Source organism: Neoarius graeffei, chromosome 2 (assembly GCF_027579695.1).
Source record: "Neoarius graeffei isolate fNeoGra1 chromosome 2, fNeoGra1.pri, whole genome shotgun sequence".
Taxonomy (NCBI): Eukaryota; Metazoa; Chordata; class Actinopteri; order Siluriformes; family Ariidae; genus Neoarius; species Neoarius graeffei.
The window spans coordinates 45635766-45658441 of NC_083570.1; positions in this window are offsets into that span (position 1 = coordinate 45635766).

Genomic DNA, 22676 nt, shown 5'->3' on the forward strand with positions numbered 1-22676 from the left:
CCATGACCTCTGACCTTGAAAGATCATATGCAGGGTCACGGATTTTCAGAAGCTCATAACTGAAACGGGTCAAGATAGACAGATACTTAATATTATTGACATATGGAAAGTCATATATGAGCTCTTATTTGGCACCATGACCATGAAAGGTCAAACTCAAGGTCACAGGTTTTGAGAGGCTCATAACTGGGAAACGGTTCAAGATAGAGAGATGCTTAATATTATTGACACATAGGAAGTCATATATGGGCTTTCATTTGGCACATGACCTTTTACCTTGAGTGACCTTGTTTATACCTAACATGAGTTTCATTGTGGGCGGCACGGTGGTGTAGTGGTTAGCGCTGTCGCCTCACAGCAAGAAGGTCCGGGTTTGAGCCCCATGGCCGGCGAGGGCCTTTCTGTGTGGAGTTTGCATGTTCTCCCCGTGTCCGCGTGGGTTTCCTCCGGGTGCTCCGGTTTCCCCCACAGTCCAAAGACATGCAGGTTAGGTTAACTGGTGACTCTAAATTGACCGTAGGTGTGAATGTGAGTGTGAATGGTTGTCTGTGTCTATGTGTCAGCCCTGTGATGACCTGGCGACTTGTCCAGGGTGTACCCCGCCTTTCGCCCGTAGTCAGCTGGGATAGGCTCCAGCTTGCCTGCGACCCTGTAGAACAGGATAAAGCGGCTAGAGATAATGAGATGAGATAAGATGAGATGAGTTTCATTGTGACTGAAGTAAAAAAAAGTTGAAGAAAAAAAGGTCAACAACGTTGTACTGACAAACTACATCAGTCCAACGTATTACTAACTTTTTTTTTCAACTTTTATATACTTCAGTAATACATTGTACTCATGTAGTAATACGTTGTACCATTTTTTCTTCAGCTTTCATGTACTTCAGTAATACGTTGTACTGATGTAATTTACTCCTTTTTCTTCAAGTTGAAGAAAAAAGGATAAACTATGTCACTACAAAGTATTACTACGTTTACTCTTTTTTTTTCTTCAACTTTTATATACTTCAGTAATACATTGTACTGACGTAGTAATACGTTGAACTGACATACTGTATAGGCTTTAATTTGGTATCATCACTTTTAAACTTAGTGACCTTGAAAGAACAGAGACCACACTTGTGAGATTGAATCAGTTGTTATAATACTAAAATAAGTGCTACCGGGCGAGGTTTGTTTTATACCTTGTAGAAGTGCATGGTGACACCCAGGTAGCTTGCAGTACAGATTTACTGGAGGAGCCTGCCTTGAAATACATTACATTACTTTAATGACATTTAGCAGACACACTTGTAACGACTCGATGCGAGTTGTCAACAAATTCTATAACTCGGTTCATGAAATGGGCTTCCAAAATACTTTCAATGTGAATATTTATTGTGTAATGGTGCAAAGTGAGAGAGAGAGAGAGAGAGAGAGAGAGAGTGAGAGAGAGAATAGCCCTTAGGGCAGAGTCTTTAGTCCAAACACTGCGTAAGCAGTATAACCAAAACCGCGCACCACCCGTGCGCTTTCCAAAAAACAAAAACAATCCCGCCAGCAAAAATAGGGGGAAAAAAAAGGAGCGATTTCTCCTCTTCAGATGACAGGGTGAATGACGGGGAAGAACCTTATAGACTTCTTAGGCTCATGCTCGCCCTGAATTTCTCTTAAAGTGAAGGCAGAAGAACATTCAGCGCCTGGTCAGGCTTTCTATGTATTAATTTACATAGACGTTTTAATATGAAATATAAATAAGTGTCTTAGACAATAGATACTATTTTACGCTACTGATTAATAATCAAAACTTTATGTGGCTGATGCTACACTCTTATCCAGAGCAATGTACAACATACCCAGAGAAGCCTGGGGAGCAGTTGGAGGTTAGGTACCTTGCTCAAGGGCACTTCAGCCATTCCTGCTGGTCCAGGGAATCAAATCAGCGACCTTTAGGTCCCAAAGCTGCTTCTCTAATCATTAGGTCATGGCTTCCCCCCATGAGGAAGAGATGCCCATGAGTACTACCCATGAGGAAGATATGCTTCTGGTGGAGTGACATGTCACTGCAGGGACCAGGTGTCTAGCCTGCTTGTAGTCTGAGGTGATGACATCCACCATCCAGCCTGCTTAGACAGGGTTGCTCATGGTGTCTTTCCTCTGTAACAGATAAGCAATTGCATCACATAGTACTGTACCTTTCAGAAAAGCAGCATGGCTGCCACATATACTCCCAATGTAAATGGAGATTTCCCACTCTCTAGAAGTCCCTGGAGAAAGGATTAGGGCCTCTTGAATTCAAGAGCATCTCTTGAAATGTCGACTCACAGTCCTATACTTGTGCTTCCCTCTGAGAGGATTTTGAGGGTACCAAATCATCCCATCTGATTAGGACAACAGATCTGATCAAGAGGGAAGTTGCCAAGGCACTCCATCCACTAATGAGATCAACAGTGGAAACAAGGACCTTGTAGGCCACTTTGGGGTCACAAGCAGGACTCTGTGGCTTGATTGCTGTGCAGCGTTCCAGTTTCTGGGCCAGTGTGTCTTGGTCTAGTTGGCTGTCTTACTCCACTAGGGATAACCATACCCAACAATAAGTATCTGTCATCGGAAAAGAGGTCTACATCTGAGACACCACTTCTGGGTGTTGATACCACTCTCCTGGGTGTATATACTGCCTGGGCAGTGTGTCCACTACACCATTGTACCATCACAGTACAAGAGTTGCTCTCAGTGAGGTGAACCCCACGAGAGCCTACTTGAGTAGCTTCTATAAAAGGCAAAGAGTATCACATTCAATCTTGTGCTGCCCTGTAATTGTATCTGACATTCACAAATTGTCCCAGAATTTTTGAAAAAAAGATGCCTCTATCTTATGATCAAAACAGACGGGGGATCATAATAGAACAAAAGTTTGCTCAGGTACTGTGGGGCAAGACCATTCCAAAATGACTACTATGTATCAATAAAGCTTTTAGTCTAGAGGCAGAGTGAAGGCATGAGTCAGTCGACTATGACACAAGTCCCTACCACGAATCTGCATCTCTGGTTAAAAGTGTGGCTCTTTTTGCTTGAAATGTGTCGCAGCATTTTTTTTTTTTTGTGTAGTCCACTTTTGTATAAAAAATAGATAACTAAAAACATACCAGATGCAGAGTGAGAGTGATACGAATGCATTTTTTTTTTCTACTTAGCATTCTTATTTAAGACTTTAGCAGTGTCTCTAAACAAATCATTTACTATTCACACTTGCTGGAGCAATAGGTCATTTAATGTCACCATTTTTAGAACTGAAGCGGTAACTAGATGCCGTTATACTGTAAACCAAGAATGAAGTCATGGTACTATCTTGCTTTATCACCAGTTATTTATGATCGTTGAGAATAATTGTGAGTAAGGCCTGCCATGAGTGTGCAGAGGGAGTTTCCATTTCTATATTTTCCTCTGATAGCAGTGGGATGAATTTATTAGGGAAAGACCTGGATGACGGTCCTGAGCCAATATAACATTGTAGATGTGTAATGAATAAATAGTAGGAGTAAGGTATTAGGCAGAGACCCGTCCACCCGTAAATTTGACGGGCGATTGCCGATTTCAACGGGCAAGTATACACACAGACGGATACTGAAACGGACGATAATGCCGAAAATTTTCGCACATGAATACTCCCACATGTCATCCGATAAATCCAGTTATGTTCCGCCCACACACGGACTGGCCATCGGGAGTAGCGGGAGTTTTCCCGGTGGGCCGGTGGTTCAGCGTGGGCCGGCGGAGAAAAAAAAAAAAAAAAACAGTTGCGCGCTGGCCTTTAATATGATAAGCAATGTTAACAGTTTCTTTAACAAACTGTTAACATTGCTTATTACAGTTGCGCGCTGGCCTTTAATATGATAAGCAATGTTAACAGTTTGTTAAAGAAACTGTTAACATTGCTTATCATATTAAAGGCCAGCGCGCAACTGTTTTTTTTTTTTTTTTTCTCCGCCGGCCCACACTGAACCACCGGCCCACTGGGAAAACTCCCGCTACTCCCGATGGCCAGTCCGTGTGTGGTTCCGCCATCATTTACAAATCGTAAGAAACACAGTTTAATACGAAAAATACTGAAAACTTGAAATGAAAAATCAGAATATTTCATCGTTTCCGCCATTTTGGCCCGCACTGAATCTTGTAACATGCGGACTGAATAAATCGCGAATTCTGATTGGTCGAAAATTGCCAAACACCCTGCGTTGTAGTTTCCTCTTTCTTGGCGGGAGAACCGCATTTTTTTTTGCTGACTCACTCTTCTGGATCAAGATGAATCCCAACAAACGCCCCAAATTGAATGTGACAAAAACTGATTCGTTTTTCCACAAAAAGACAGAAAAGGTATGTGTGATACATTGATTAACAAGGGGGTTTCATTGGGGTATGGTAAAATAGAATACTGTTGGGTTTTTTTTTTTATTAAATACTGTAACTAGATCAAAAGATTATATACAATTCATTGTTGTTTATTTTCTTTTCACTTTTGTTACCAAATCAGACACCATACATACATCTGATACATTCAGGAGTGAAACTGAAAAAAATACAAAGTAAAAATATGCAATATTTCTGATCAAAAATTACACGCCATTTCACCCTGAAAATGTCCTAGAATGCAGGAAATGAAGTCTAAATTTCAAAAATTTTCTGGGGGGGGCATGCCCCCAGACCCCCCTAGAGGGACTTCGCGCCTGCGGCGCTTATCAGGATTATATAAAATATTATTTTTGACTGGTAAATTTCTTTTTCTGCCTAATACCCTAAGTAGGAGACTCTGCAGCTGTTGTCCTAGTCTCTGTTGATGTATACGGACAGTTTTTGCTTACTAAAGAATCAGATCTGCCGCAAAGCTCAGTTAAGCAAAGGTATTATTTTGTATTGATAACATCAAATGTCATGACACTAATAGCGTGAGTTAAAATAAGGTCTGATTTTTAAACATGCTCATACAAGTTATGAATAATATGGTGTTAATTGGGGTAAGCTATCCAAAATATTCACTCTGATGTGACATCTTGGAAAATGGTTTTCGAGTGATTAAGATGAATACAAAATAACATTGAGCAACAAGCCTTGGCAGCGATCATCAAAATACAAAATGATCAAAACGTGGGCTATAAAAGGAAATCAGCAGTGCGATGAGGTTCAGAGAGACTGAGTGAAGTGAGGTCACTCTAGAAATCCTGGTAATCTTGTTAATGCTAATGAAAATTGCATTTGCATCACTTAATGGGTGATTCTCATGAAGCTGCAGTGAACATGTCCAGGACGCATTTTCCAAAATCAATACTTAATTCACATAAACTCTGATATTTTGTGTAAAGAAAATAGGGAGCACTGTATGGACAAATGTTTTTCATCATCATATAAACTAATTTTTATATCAATTAAACAAAAAATCTATGGAAATTCTCATTACCGTTATGTGTCCGCATCTCTTTTTTTAATGTTTACTTTAAATCATATAAAAATTCCTAATTATATAAAAAATAATACAGTGTAAAGTTATTTTAAAGCATCTGTATTTATGCATAATATTAATATTTTTTGTGTTGAACAAAAAAGGTACTTGATTTTAAACAAAATAACTGTGTCCGCACCAAATGTTTCTCATTACCGTTTCATGATTTCACCCCCCTATAAAAAGTACACCGTGCCTTTAAATTGATCAGCTATCCCATGATGCATCACTTCAGATACAAGATTCAAAATGGAGACAAGGTCAGTTGCTCACTCTTCTCTTACTTTGTGATATTTATGTTAATGTTGGGGCGGCATGGTGGTGTAGTGGTTAGCGCTGTCGCCTCACAGCAAGAAGGTCTGGGTTCGAGCCCCGTGGCCGGCGAGGGCCTTTCTGTGTGGAGTTTGCATGTTCTCCCCGTGTCCGCGTGGGTTTCCTCCGGGTGCTCCGGTTTCCCCCACAGTCCAAAGACATGCAGGTTAGGTTAACTGGTGACTCTAAATTGACCGTAGGTGTGAATGTGAGTGTGAATGGTTGTCTGTGTCTATGTGTCAGCCCTGTGATGACCTGGCGACTTGTCCAGGGTGTACCCCTCCTTTCGCCCGTAGTCAGCTGGGATAGGCTCCAGCTTGCCTGCGACCCTGTAGAACAGGATAAAGCGGCTAGAGATGATGAGATGTTAATGTTGCTAAATCTGTCCTCAGTTACACTGTCTATTATCATTACCGTTATGGTTTAATACTCATTACTTTTAAAAATAAAAAAATATATTATTTTATGATTATTATCACAATATAAGGCTTTAACATGTGGCAAAGTTGTAGGTTGCTAGCATGCTAGCATTTCAGGTTATTTGTGAAATTAGCCAAGAGTATCTCATTACCGTTACTCAATATTCTCATTACCAGGCACTGTGAGGGCAATAAATAAATGTCAAAAAAAAAAAGTAATTGTCATGGACTGTGCTGTTCATTTAATGGGATATTTTGTGGAAATATGAAATAAATTATCAAAAAATGTTTTTAACTCATGATCTAGCTTCATCATTTACTGTAACAGTGATGAGAATTATTCTGGATCATGTAAGCCTCAAATAAGAATAAAATTCTATTAAAATATTTTTCCATTAAAAAAAGATCAACATAGTAAAGTTCACACTCTATTTTAGGCTCTCAACTTGAAAAAATACTGAAATGAGGTGAAAAACTTTGTTAATGTGAAGGTCTTCATGAGAATCACCCTAATAGCGGTGCAGATAACCACAACAATTGCGCATCTTGTCCATCCATCCATTATCCATAAACGTTTATCCTGTGCAGGGTCGCGGGCAAGCTGGAGCCTATCCCAGCTGACTATGGGCGAGAGGCGGGGTACACCCTGGACAAGTCACCAGGTCATCACAGGGCTGATACACAGAGACACACAACCATTCACGGCCCCTGATTAGCCTAACCTGCATATCTTTGAACTGTGGGGGAAAAGAGACCGGAGGAGACCCATACAGACAACATGCAAACTCCACACAGAAAGGTCCCCATCGGCCACTGGGCTCAAACCCAGAACCTTCTTGCTGTGAGGCGAAAGTGCTAACCACTACACCACCATGCCACCCTTGTGCAGTTTGTGATGAATGCAAATAATTTGGTATATTATACCCAAAGGCATTCCAAAAAATTTGGATATTGAGCCATCTTGGAAAAAAAATTATGGCCATCTTGAATTGCGAAATACTGTAGAAGGAAGCTTCTGGGCAATTCTACACAAGTCTACACGACATTATTGCAGTTACAATTTTCATACCAGTCATAGCTATAATACATGACTTGCACGGATTATCCAAATGACAATTCTGAAGACTAGATGAGAAATAAATTTAACTATGCCCTCAATATCATATTATAGACAACGCTGATGAGAAAATTGATCAAAAAACAGTTGTCACTAGTAGGATGACATATTGAAAATTCATCATGGCTCAATATCCAATTTTTTTTGAATGCTTTTGACTAGAAGTGCAACAACCTATATGCTTTTATCACAAAATACACAATTGTTATGGATATTTACTTCAGCTAAGCTCCACCACTATCAGGCTAGTGAAGGGTACAAAGTTCTTGGTAGGCTCTGTTTCATTTACACTGATCTGTCTTGTGCACCAAAGCTGAAAAAGAATCAGCAGATACATTGAATACTCCAAATACCTAATTGATTGTTCTGCATTATGTTTCCTGATTAGTGATTGATCACCCCCTTTATCTGGAGATAGACTTTAGCCATTCTACAGATATAGTTGTTTGCATATGGCAAAGTATAACGACTGTCCTTCAGTGACGTGAAATGATGTCAAACGGGGGGAAAAGGATACACGCATTAAAGCTGAACTGCAGTCAGCTTTTCTGTTTCATCAATGATCCTCAGTAAAATGTTATAAGTGAGAATGCATCTTGACATTTCCACTATGCTCCTGAGGAAGTTGAGTTGAAAGCTTTTGCATACTAGTGGCAGTTTGACCTCACAACTTTGCCTGTATGTTCAGCTTCATAAAGCAGTGCTCCTCTGCACTCCAAAATCCTATCATCTTAGCAAGTGAAAATATCTTGAATGTAGTTAAATTTATCTTGTATTTCATAGTATAAGATTATGGTCAATCAAATATATGATTATTAAACATATTTCAAGGCATTTGGACTTATAAGCTTTATTATACTGGCTTAGTATACTGGTATTTTTACCTCCGTCCATCCGTCTGTATCTCTGTCCGTTTGAAACACTCTTTTTCTCAGCAACCACGAATCATAGCCATTTGGTATTTGGTACCCAACTTCAGCTTGGGGTTCTATACCATGTATACCGTTTTCAGGTCTGTCGTACATCAACTTACTGTTTACCAACTGAATGTATTTACAAAACATATAGGGTGGATTTACAAAATTTTCGTAACCCTTTTCTCAGCAACTACAAATCACAACTGCTTGATATTTGGTACCAAACTTCAGCTTGGGGTTCTATACCATGTATACCATTTTCAGGTCTGTCACACATCAACTTCCTGTTTACTGACCAAATGTATTTGCAAAATGTGTAGCGTGGATTTACAAAATTTTCATAACACTTTTTTTCAGCAACTACAAATCACAACTGCTTGATATTTGGTACCGAGCTTCAGCTTGGGGTTCTATACTGTGTATACCATTTTCAGGTCTGTCGCACATCAACTGCCTGTTTACCGTCTTAATGTATTTATGAAACATATAGCGTGAATTTACAAAATGTTCACAACGTTTTTCTTAGCAACTACAAATCACAACTGCTTGATATTTGGTACTGAGCTTCAGCTTGGGGTTCTATACCATGTATACCATTTTCAGGTCTGTCCCACATCGACTTCCTGTTTACCGACTGAATGTATTTGTGAAACATATAGGGTGGATTTTGACACTATTTCAAGAAGCAAAATGCTATTTCAAAATGACAGTCTACCAGGATGCTATTTGAAATCCCTGGGGAGAACACTGCTCTTTACTTACTTGTTTCAGGGTTAATTATTCGTTGAAGTCAACATTCATAATAAGTGTCCTATTCCTTCGATTGCTTGCATTCTGGTATAAGCAAGAGCGGGGGGAAATGTAAGTGAGCAGTAGCTCACAGTTGATCTTGTATTGTCTTATTCTGTTGGCAGATACTGTAGTTTTGCTTCTTTCTAGAAATAAATGAACAAAAATATCTTATTGTAAAACTATAATAGGAATTATTATACATACAGGATATTTTTCGATGGAATAAAAACGTGTTCTATTCCCTTCTAGTGGGTTTCATTCATTTGGTTTGATAGCATGCAACATTGTTAGCATATCACTTATCCTACGTGTATTACGTCACTCTACCCAGTGGAGAATGAGCGTTGAATATGGTTTACGATATTGCATCACTGTCAAGACAACACGACGTCACACGTTGGAGGTGTAAAACTTCCGCGCTAGCGAGCGACTGCGACAATTTGTAAGCAAACATGGCCGCTAGGTTTGCTTTGTTAAATATGGAAGATTTGGAGAGAATTTTGAAAGAGAAAGACGTTTTGAACACCTGAAAAGAGTGTGTTTGTATAATAATAATAATAATAATAATAATAATATTGGCTTCCCTTTTTTGTGGTATATCAGATATATTCCATTCAGCTAGCATGATATTGAATGAGTCAAAGATGAGTTCAATATCATGCTAGCTTAATGGAATATATCTGATATACCATGAAAAAACCCCAACCAATATTATTTAAATACTAAATAGATTTGAAAGTATATTCAAGATCTTTTCACTTTATATTTTGTGCAGTCTGAGGCTCACTGACATCACTGACACACAGCACAGGATCCATGATCATTTTTCTTATATCTCATCATTTCTCTGATAATTTTTCCAAAACACAGACATTTGTTGTTGTTTTATTCTGTGAATCCACCAGTTTTAATAAGTGCTCTATACCAGCAGCGTGTACTGTTTAGTCAATATAGGTTGAACACGCCAGCTACCATTGATTGTTTACCATCTTACACCACAGGAAAGATGCACAGTGATGAAACCACTCAATTGTGTAAACAAAGAAAAAGGTATAGACTACTCACAAAATCTCAATGAACTCCTCTGTATTTGTGTCTAGTACCTCTCATGACTCAGAACGTTTTGGTTATAGTTCAGTTCAAACTCCTTGACCTCGTTCAATCACAATGGCAGCCTTTTAGTTTTCTCAGAACCTGAATATCCAAAACATTTTGGATCCATGTCATGGAAAGGTTTGCATCATGTATACAATATGTATGCATGTTTCTATAAACACTGAAAGACCTAAGCAATAAGATATGAAGTAAACAATATTATTTAAAGTTGAATTAATTTGGATGGAGCTTGTGATTTCTCAGGTCAGGGTTTCGTTTAAAGATACCAGTTAAGGTAGCTTAGTGGCGAAGGTTTGACTTGTGGTGCCTGGAAAACTGAGTTCAGTTCAGCACCAGGAGACCCTGAGCAAGTTGTGTTTGTGTGTGCTTGTATTATATTCACTTCAGATAAAAGTGTCTATTGAATGAACAAACATAAAAATCATAAATATTTCTTAAGTCTGTTGTAGCAGTTTTCATTATCACTGAGCAGTTACTAACCTCAAACTCAATGCTTCATCTGTTATGTGGAAGATTTGTTCCAGCTGGCAAGTAAGGCCCTGCAAACTACAAGCCCAATTCCAAAAAGTTGGGATGCTGTGTAAAAATTAAATAAAAAGAATATAATGCTTTGTTAAGGTGGCACAGTGGTGTAGTGGTTAGCACTATTGCCTCACAGCAAGAAGGTTCTGGGTTCGAGCCCAGTGGCCAACAGGGGTCTTTTTGTGCAGAGTTTGCATGTTCTTCTCGTGCCTGTGTGGGTTTCCTCCGGGTGCTCTGGTTTCCCCCACAGTCCAAAGATATGCAGGTTAGACTAACTGGTGGCTCTAAATTGAATGTGTGTGAATGGTTGTTTGTCTCTATGTATCAGCCCAGCGATGACCTGGCAGCTTGTCCAGGGTGTACCCCGCCTCTCGCCCATAGTCAGCTGGGATAGGCTCCAGCTTGCCTGCAACCCTACACAGGATAAGTGGCTACAGATAATGGAAATGGATGATTTGCTAATCCTTTTCAACCAATATTCATTTGATTACAATACAAAGATAAGATATTTCATGATGAAAACATAAACTTTTTTTTTTTTTTTTTGTAAGTATACATTTATTCTGAATTTGATGCCTGCAACATGTTCCAAAAAAGTTGGCACAGGGGCAACAAAAGACTGGGAAGGTTGTGCAGTGTTTAGATAGATAGATAGATAGATAGATAGATAGATAGATAGATAGATAGATAGATAGATAGATAGATCTAAAAGTAGTATCCTCTAAATCAAAAGGCTCATTCGTTCACAAGCAAGGATGGAGCGAGGTTCACCACTTTGTGAAAAACTGCTTGGGAAAATAGTCCAACAGTTTAAGAACAACATTTCTCAATGTAGAATTGCAAGGAATTTAGGGATTTCACTATATCACCAAAAGATTCAGAGAATCCAGAGAAATCTCTGTATGTCAGGGGCAAGGCCAAAATCCAACACTGAACACCTGTGACGTTTGATCCCTCAGGCGGCACTGCATTAAAAATCAACATGATTGTATTAAGGATATCACTACATGGGCTCAGGAACACTTTGGAAAACTACTGTCGGTGAACACAGTTAGTTACTGCATCTAAAAATGCAAACCAAAAGCCATCTATCAACAACATCCAGAAACACTGCTGAATTCTCTGGGCCCAAGCTCATGTGAGATGGATTGACGCAAAGTGAGAAAAATGTGCTGAGATCTGACAAGTCCACATTTCAAATTGTTTGGAATCATGGACATTGTTTCCTCCAGACTAAAAAGGAAAAGTACTATCCAGGTTGTTACAAGCAAAAAGTTCAAAAGCCAGCATCTGTGATGGTATGGGGGTGTGTTAGTGCCCATGGCATGGGTAACTAGTGTTGCCACTTGTCCCGGTTTTTCCTGATTGTCCCGGATTTTCATGGTCTATCCCGGAAAAAAAAAAATCCGGGAGACTGAATGTCCCGGTTTTTTGTACATGATGGGCAAAATATGTATTTCAGTTTAATCAATACTAAATTGAAGCATGCCTACGTCCATAAACTTATGCACAGCCTTATTGGCTCTAGAAAAATGACGTAGTAGCATACTCATATGTGGTGGGGCTGGCAGCTCATTCGGAATGGTGAGGTGGAGAGTGTGTTGGGACAAGGACAACGAAAGGATCCGGTGACTAAAATCAGAGAAGTTTTAACGTGAAAATGGGCGGAGAGACCGAAGACGAGGGTGCTACAGGAGGCGATGACAGTGACAGGCCAGTAAAGAAAAAATGTAAAAGGTCGACATGCTTTAACAATGAGTGGTTAAAACAGGAGAAATATGCTATGTGGCTGACCATGGAGGATGCTTGGACTGATAAAAGAAACAGACTCTCTGTTGCAATGGTGAAGGCTGAGCTTCAAGTCAGGCTAAACTTTCAGTTGTCCTGTACTGAGTTCAAGACATTCATTGAAAATCAGCCAGGACTCATAGCAGCAGCAAAGAAAAACACCAAATATAAATGGAAGATTAGGTAAGGTTTTGGTGAATGAAATGAAATCCAAATAGTCTTATCTGCCTACTCCTGTATGTACTGTATGTGCCCAGTTATATCAGTTACATGTCCTCCTATGTATTTGTTTAGCCAAGAGCAGCAAGCAGCAGAGGCACAGGCAAGCACAAGTAAAGCACACACCACACTCTAAGCAATCAGGTAAGCTGTTTGACACTACACCCTACATTGTTACATTCAGGTATTCTTAGATACAATGAAAAATTAGATTATTTATTTTTATTCCACATAAGCAAACAAACAGAACTTATTTATTCCCCTTTTACCTGTGCTCACTACTGCCCCCAGGTGTCCACAACCAAAAACTGTTGGAAATAAACCAAAATAATGAAGACCTGCTATATTATGTAAAGCAATTAACTAAACAAATAACTAGCAAAAGTGTAATTTTTACTAATTAGAGCAATACAATTTCAGTGTAGAAGGGCGATTTTTGTCTTGGGTTAGATGTGCGAAGGGCGCTGTTGCTTACAAGCAAAAAGGTTGATTGGATGGTCGAAATGTCCAGGATTTTTGTCAGACACAGGTGGCAACCCTATGGGTAACTTGCACATCTGTGGAGGCTCCATTAATGCTGAAAGGTACATACAGGTTTTGGAGCAATGTGCTGCCATCCAGACAGCATCTCTTTAAGGGACATCTCTACTTATTCCAGCAAGACAATGCCAAGCTACATTCTGCACATGTTACAACAGTGTGGCTGAGTAGAAAAAGAGTGTGGGTGCTAAACTGGCCTGCCTGCCTCCCACTGAAAGTCAAAATACATCAGAGACCCTGGACTGTTGAGCAACTGAAGCTGTATATCAAGCAAAAATGGGAAAGAATTTCATGTTCAAAACTTCAACAGTTAGTGTCCTCAGTTCCCAAACACTTACTGAGTGTTGTTAAAAGAAAATGTGATGTAACACAGTAGTAAACATGCCCCTGTCCCAAGTTGTTGTTGTTTTTTTGGAACATGTTGCAGACATGAAATTCAGAATGAGTATATATTTACAAAAAATGATAAAGTTGATCAGTTTGAATATTAAATATCTTTGTATTGTATTCATTTGGATATAGGTCAAAAAGGATTTGCATTCTGTTCTATTTATGTTTTATACGGTGTCCCAACTTTTTTGGAATCAAGGTTGTATAACCTGAGCCTGAAATCTGCTTTTATTTTCTGACTACAGGCCACAGACATTTGACGTTTGCACTACAGTGAAATCAGGAAGCCCTAAATAGATTCTTCTGTGATTCTGTAGAGCAACTATAATTTTATGCAACTATCCAGCCATGTGATTTTGATAATCCTTGGATTGGGTAGATCGTGTATCTCAGGAATAGGCTAGCAAGAGCACCATGAATCTATTTTAAGGTTACAGCTCAAGTGTTTCTCAGTCACCATGTATGAGGTAATGATCAAACATTACATGTGTGTAACCTTATTACTTGGCTTCTAGTAATAGCTTCACTATTAGATTGTTACATGTAGGCTAGTATACATACAATGTTTGTGTATTTATAAATGCATACACAAAGTGTTCCTAGTGGAAAACAGGAAAGCTATCTTCAATAAAGTTACGTTGTGAGTCCCTTCCTGTATGCTTATAGATAAGACGTTTCAAAGTACTTTCTTGTTATAACATGGTCATCCTTATGTGTCCAGATCAATAGCTAACTTTAAAAGGTCCGGAGAGATATAAAGTCCACAGTTCCACATAAAGTGCTTTTTCAATGTATATATTGTGCTTCTAAACATGATATTTTTCTGTTTGTAGTCTCTTTAAGTCATAAAATGATTGTAACAGAAGACGAAGAAGAAGCCTTTATTTATAACATGCACACTCAAGCACAGTGAAATTCGTCCTCTTCATTTAATCCATCTGAAGCAGTGAACGCATGCATGTACGTACACACACAAGTGAGCGATGAGCACACACACACATACCCAAAGCAGGGGCAGCTATGCTACAGTGCCCGGGGAGCAGTTGGGAGTTAGGTGCCTTGCTCAAGGGCACCTCAGCCCCAGGCTGCCCATGTTAACCTAACCGCATGTCTTTGAACTGTGGGGGAAACCGGAGCACCCGGAGGAAACCCACGCAGACACAGGGAGAACATGCAAACTCCTTGTAATGAACTAACAAAACATACATATCTCAATGAAGTACATATTTCTTAGACATTTCCAGTAAGGATTTAATATAAGAATTTAGCGGGGTTTCATTATTTATTTATTTATTTATTTTTGCTGGTTTCATTTTTTTTCTATTCAGAAAATACACAAGTGATTTTAATTATTTTTAATTATTTTTTAACATAACCAACTATTCAAATATCAGGCATATTTAAATTAATTTGGAAAATTAATATTTTTGCCTATTTTATTAATCAACTAGACTTAAGTTGATCATATTTATATGCCTATGTGTGTATTTAAGTTATTGAGGTTTGGATTAAACCACATTTAATTCAAGTGAGCAGTTAATCAGATGATTAAGGGACCAATCACTTTGTCTCCACCCTTAGTGACAGAAGAAAAGACTAGAAGGAGACCATCAGTGCTTGCTCCCAAAGAGAGATGCTAAATTTGAAGGTAAAACATCAAGCCGTTGATGAGATATCGTCTCACGTCCTGTTTTCAGTAGTTAAAAATGAAGGCCAATCTTGTCTCTTAAGGTCATGTCGCGAAATATTTGTAAGAATTTTGAGGTCAATACATGAAGGCATAATTGAGATACCCTCTCATTTACTGTTTGGCAACTTGGTGTGTCAGATTCATTTGCCGATTACGGACTAAACATCATACGTATTAAAAATCCAGCAAATTAATTTTGTTTTGTTTTGTTTTTCAGACTGATCTGATGGTGTGATCCAAATTTCATAATGATCAGTCAAAATGTATTGGAGTAGAACCAAAACAAATCTGTTTTTATTCAATTTCAAAATGCATGACTTCCTGTTTGCTAAATTTAGTTACATTCATTTCAATTTTATTTGTATCGCACTTTTAACAATGGACATTGTCATAAATGAGCTCTAGGGCATAATTTTGGGTAGGGACACTAGGGACGTGTCCCTACCAATATTCAGCTGCTACTGTGTAATCACGATCAATAAAACCGATGTCCTAACCTGAGCAATGATTATATGGCACACAAAGGGTTAAATGTATGACACTGCTAATAATCCCCCCTCTAACGTAGATATCATTCTCTGATTAGCTACCTGTTTCTTGCTAACTTACATGGTTGGCTATCCCAGCTGTCACTCCATCTGCTGTAAAAGCAGCACACTTCCCACAGCAGCCGTGACTACCCGCCCATCAACCCCCCGTATCTCACACGTACACACCCGACCTACCCCACGCACCCCCCACTCTCCGTCAGCCTACAAATTGAGCTGGACTTCGATGTCCATGCATGCTTGCCCTACGACTCGCATGCTGACTTGAGTATCATGGATGACGGCCCCCCTCCCAAGAAACGAGACATTCGTTCATTCTTCTTCAAAGTCAAGAATGTAAGTGCAGGGTTTCCATCGAGTTTTAAAAAGTCAACAAAATCCTTTTGATGTATGGAAACCCTTCATAAAAGTATTGCTGCGGCTCCTTAGGCAGGTTTAGCAACGTGACAGGACGCATCAGAGCTAGGCTACTGCATAGCTGCAGAGAAAAGGAATGCTGGAGCAATGTAACTTGGTGTTAGATAATATCCTCGATGAATGAATGTTAAATTTATAGACCTAATGGTTTTACAGAATGTAAGTAGTCAGATGTAGGCTACTGCATGGCCATGCAGATGTGCGACTTGCATTTCAGAATCAACAGCGTGACAGCTGCTGAGTCTGCTGCGTTCACCGTTTTACAGAGACCTCTTTCTACTACTACTAGGCTAGGCTAGATACAACAAATCCATGGTCCTTTACTGCCACCTACAGACGAATATTGGTAACTGCCTTGGATCACTTTTGTGTCCCCACCAATGTAAAAATCAAAGTTACTCCCTTGAATGAGCTTAACAGAAATACGTAAATCCCATATATATATATATATATATATATATATATATATATATATATATATATATATATATATATATATATATATATATATATGTGTGTGTGTACATTTTATAAATTTTTTCCTAATAAGCAAGCCAGAGGTGATGGTGGCAAGGAAAAACTCCCTGAGACAACATGAGGAAACACTGAGACTCAAAATGGGACTCATCCTCATCTGGGTTACACTGGATAGTGTGAATATAAATAATTTCTCTTCTATAACAGTATACTAAAAAGTACAATTATGCAAACAGGAACTTATGAGCTTATGAGCAACTTAGGAGGATGAGAATATCAGAGTCATTTCTGAATTCATTACAGTTTTAACTTAAAGGGGACATATGATACCCCTTTTCCACTAGTTGACACAGTTCCCTGAGGTATTAATGAAATGTCTGTGTCATGCTTTGGTCAGAATACCACAAGGATAAAACACCACAGCTCCCTTCTGACCCTGTGTAAACAGCCTTGTTCAAAATGGCTGATTTGAGTGCCTGTTCCTTTAAATGATAATGAGCCACTGCTCACTCCACCCCCTATTCTGCTAGTCAATCAGGTAGCACTTTCCTCATGAATATTCATTTCCAAAGTCAGTTCTCAAGCCATGAGTGGAGATACTCAGATGATGGAATGGTGTAAGTCTAATGAGCTCCACTTGTGACATAGAAAGAGGAGACAAATATGAACGGCTTGTTGAAGCACATTTTCTGAAATAGGCAGCACAAAAGAAGTTGACTGGGTGTCTTATTTCAGAGTTTGTGGGTTGGTAGACACTCCACACACTGCAGCTGCTCAACACCCTCCCTCGTCAGCCGCCAACCAGGGGTGAGTGCACAGTTTCGGTGGCTAAGGCGGTACTGCCACCCCAGCACCACCAGCAGCATAATGCCACCGGGGAGTGTCTTATTAATAAGGCCATCAGCTTGACTTCTTTCTTCGAACCTTTGGCCATATCCAGCTCAAAGACTTTTCTGCTGCTCTTCGAAGTCCCTTAGAGGTAGCTTTTATGGCACAAGAACCCAGACCAAGTTGGGAAAGGAAAAATGTCATGGAACACCCTAGGAAACCACAACAGCCAACATCAACTGGCCAAACAGAGCACAACCAGCTATTATCTTCACACACTATACACAGTTGTTCAGACCGTGTCTGCTTTCGTTCAGATCCTCTTCCATATTATCTTCCCAAGGAACGGTCAACTCAATCAGGTGTATATGACTTAATGAGTCTGACCACACAATCAGATCTGGATGTTCGTTAGTAATGGCAATGTGTACCGGAAAAACCAGATTCTTACCAAGACCTGCTAGTCCCGAGCACCTTTAAGCAGTCTTGATTGTTTCAAATCTATGTGCACAAGCACTGAAAAAATGAGCTTTTAAGAATATGCCCCCTTTAAAATCTGTTGTAATAAACGGAAGTTATTAACTATTCAGTGACAGAAACTCAAGTGCAAATATTTTCCTAATTTGTCAGTTATAGCGCCCCCTAGGCAAGATTTACCCAAACCTCCTTTTACCCCATTCACACTCGCACTGAAAACAGTTTATTTATTTACTGCTATTATGCTGTAATGGCATTGTGTTGGAATGGAAGCAAAACGATAAAGTCAGAATAGTTAATCTATCCCCTGGCAACCTTAACATTTAATGCTTATCTTTTTTCCACAGCTCCAGTAGGAATTGGAACCATCAGATGAACAAAAACGGTTTGCTACACATGATTTCGGGTCACACTGGAATCTGCTCTGCTTGTTTATGATTTCATTATTTGACTTAGAAAGAAGGAAAACAAAAATAAATTAACAGTGTATGATATTTTTTGTTGGGGCGGCACGGTGGTGTAGTGGTTAGCGCTGTCGCCTCACAGCAAGAAGGTCCTGGGTTCGAGCCCCGGGGCCGGCGAGGGCCTTTCTGTGTGGAGTTTGCATGTTCTCCCCGTGTCCGTGTGGGTTTCCTCCGGGTGCTCTGGTTTCCCCCACAGTCCAAAGACATGCAGGTTAGGTTAACTGGTGACTCTAAATTGACCGTAGGTGTGAATGTGAGTGTGAATGGTTGTCTGTGTCTATGTGTCAGACTTGTGATGACCTGGCGACTTGTCCAGGGTGTACCCCGCCTTTCGCCCGTAGTCAGCTGGGATAGGCTCCAGCTTGCCTGCGACCCTGTAGTAGAAGGATAAAGCGGCTAGAGATAATGAGATGAGATATTTTTGTTTCGTTTGGGTTCTCTTTCTCTACTTTCAGGACTTGTGTGAAAATCTGATGATGATTTCGGTCATATTTATGTAGAAATATAGAAAATTCTGATGTACCCTACACTTTCAGAAACATTAGTGTAGATTGTACAATAGGAGTCCATTTCTGTCCCCTAAGGTACAGTCTACACTAATGTACCCCCTAGGCCTCATTATTGGACCTTAAGGTAACTATGTGTACCTTTTTAGGGCCAAAAACGTAGATATGTGTTCCCAAACAGTGTTTAAAGGGTACAGATAAGTACCTTAGAGGGTCCTGCTCCAGTGACAAACCATTGTACCCCTAAAGGCACAATAATGTACTTTATTTTCTGAGAGTGTAATGTACCGTATGACCTAGGGCTCATTATTGTTCCTCAAGGTAACTATTGCCGCTTTTCCACTACCAACGCGGCTGAGTTGGGCTGAGCCGTGCCGTGCTGTGCTGAGTTGGGCTGAGTCGAGCTGAGTGGGGCTGTTGGAGTTGCATTTCGACTACAACCGCGCTGAACCGTGCTGGCTGGAAGTGGGTGGACACATTGGGTGGAGTTAGCGAAAGTGGGTGGACGTCACGTGATGTCGTTAGGCGGCGCAAACAGTGACATCAGTGATCTTTTAAGCGGTAGTCTCACGACCCGGATAGTAAACAATAAACATGGAGTCGTTAGTGTTGCTGGTCTTGGTGCTGTGGCTTGTTGTCACCGACAACGCCAACAGATACTGGCAAGAGCGTATAGATGAGGCGAGGCGCATAAGGCTTCAGAAATTCTCGTAATTCGTAATTATTCTTCTTCCGGGTTTACGGTGTTTACAGATCCCAGCGTGCTCGCGGGGCGTGTGTGGGCATGTGAGGACACTCCTCCTCACCGATCAGTGCACAGGGGAGTGTCTGCTCACGCCCCTAGCCCCACTCGGCTCGGTTTGGCTCGCTTCAGCCCCACTCCAAAACCGTGCGAGTTTTGGGGGCTGAGCAGGGCTGAAGCGAGCTGAGTCGTGCTGCTCTAAGGTAGTCGAAACGCGAGCCGTGTCGGGCTGAAGTGAGCTGAAGCGAGCTGAAGTGAGCTGAAAAAGGGTAGTGGAAAAGGGCCATATGTGTATCTTTCTAGGGCCAAAAAAAGTACAGTAGAAGAAGAAGAACTTTATTCATCACACGCTTGTGAAATTCCTCTCTGCATTTAACCCATCTGAAGCAGTGAACACACACACATACCCAGAGCAGTGGGCAGCCATGCTAACAGCGCCCGGGGAGCAGTTGGGAGTTAGGGGCCTCGCTCAAGGGCACCTCAGCCCAAGGCCGTCCCATATTAATCTAACTATGCAAAAGTCTTAGGCACCCTATTTTTTTTATACAAACTTTGTTATATATTTCTATTTTACGACTTCCAAATTATCGAGTCAGTTCAAAAACATTTTAGAGTTCCAAATGTTTGTTTTCCAGCACAAAATTAAATGTTACAGAAAAAAAAAGTTTGTATCTGAGCAGCATATTGCATAAGAGAGCACTTTTCAGATTAAAAAAAGAAAACATAATGAAGGCTGCTGGGTTTTGGTGCAAAATTAAGAAGCGAGTATGACAAAGTGTCCAGAAGAACTGTGGCTGGTTCTGTAAGATGCTCAGTAAAACCTACAGCTCATTTCCTTATCAAACTGCACTCACTGTACCTGAGACTACAATTTTTTTTTTTTAAAGCAAAGGGTCGTCTCACACCAAATATTGCCTTTGTTTCATTTATTATGGCTTACTGCCATCCATCCATAACCACTTATCCTGTGCAGGGCTGACATATAGAGACAATCATTCACACTCACTGTCAATTTAGAGCCACCAATTAGCCTAACCTGCATGTCTTTGGACTGTAGGGGAAACTGGAGGAAACCCACACAGACACTGGAAGAACATGCAAATTCCACACAGAAAGGCCCCCATTGACCACTGGGCTCAAACCCAGGACCCTCTTGCTGTGAGGCGACAGTGCTAACCACTATGCCACCCATGGCTTACCGCTGTTTGTATTATTTTTTTAATGTTAAAACATTTCATGTCATTATTTTTAAGCCATTTTTGGTTGACAGTCAAAATTTATTTACATGTGCCTAAGACTTTTGCACAGTACCGTATATGTAATATATAAGCACCTTAGATACTGGATACTGTCTCAATGACAAGCTGCTGTAATCCTAAAGCTACAATAATGGACTTTACTGGATTGAGAGTGCACAGTTGGGTGGCACGGTGGTGTAGTGGTTAGCACTGTTGGCTTGCAGCAAGAAGGTTCTGGGTTCGAGCCCAGCGGCTGACGAAGGCCTTTCTGTGTGGAGTTTGCATGCTCTCCCTATGTCCGCATGGGTGTGCTCTGGTTTCCCCCACAGTCCAAAGACATGCAGGTTAGGTTAATTGGTGGCTCTAAATTGACCATGAATGGTTGTCTGTGTCTTGCCCAAATGAGGATGGGTTCCCTTTTGAGTCTGGTTCCTCTTGAGGTTTCTTCCTCAGGTTCTCGGAGGAAGTTTTTCCTTGCCACCATCGCCACAGGCTTGCTCATTGGGGATAGATTAGAGATAAAATTAGCTCATGTTTTAAGTCGTTCAAATTCTGTAAAGCTGCTTCGCGACAATGTTTATTGTTAAAAGCGCTATACAAATAAACTTGACTTGACTTGTGTCTATGTGTCAGCCCTGCAATGAACTGGCGACTTGTCCTGGGTGTACCCTGCCTGTGGTCGGCTGGGATAGGCCACAGGCAGAATAAGTAGGATAAGCGGCTACAGATGATGGATGGAGTGCACAGTCATTTGAAAGAGACCCGAGCTCGGAGTGTTTCTCCTTGTATCTTTATTCAGGAATGTCTTGCACATCATCTTCTCCAGAGAACTGAACTCATCTCATCTCTCATCTCATTATCTCTAGCCACTTTATCCTGTTCTACAGGGTCGCAGGCAAGCTGGAGCCTATCCCAGCTGACTATGGGTGAAAGGCGGGGTACACCCTGGACAAGTCGCCAGGTCATCACAGGGCTGACACATAGACACAGACAACCATTCACACTCACATTCACACCTACGGCCAATTTAGAGTCACCAGTTAACCTAACCTGCATGTCTTTGGACTGTGGGGGAGCACCCGGACACGGGGAGAACATGCAAACTCCGCACAGAAAGGCCCTCGTCAGCCATGGGGCTCGAAACCGGACCTTCTTGCTGTGAGGCGACAGCGCTAACCACTACACCACCGTGCCACCAGAACTGAAATTTTATGCTTTTACATTTGAAGACACATAGTCAGAGGCGATTCTAGAGTCTGTTGTGGCCCCAAGCAAAAATTTCCAGGGGGCCCTTCTGACCAGTGTTCATCACCAATATCTCATCTCATTATCTGTAGCCGCTTTATCCTGTTCTACAGGGTCGCAGGCAAGCTGGAGCCTATCCCAGCTGACTACGGGTGAAAGGGGGGGTACACCCTGGACAAGTCGCCAGGTCATCACAGGGCTGACACATAGACACAGACAACCATTCACACTCACATTCACACCTACGGTCAATTTAGAGTCACCAGTTAACCTAACCTGCATGTCTTTGGATTGTGGGGGAAACTGGAGCACCTGGACACGGGGAGAACATGCAAACTCCACACAGAAAGGCCCTCGTCGGCCATGGGGCTCGAACCCGGACCTTCTTGCTGTGAGGCGCCAGCGCTAACCACTACACCACCGTGCCACCAGAACTGAAA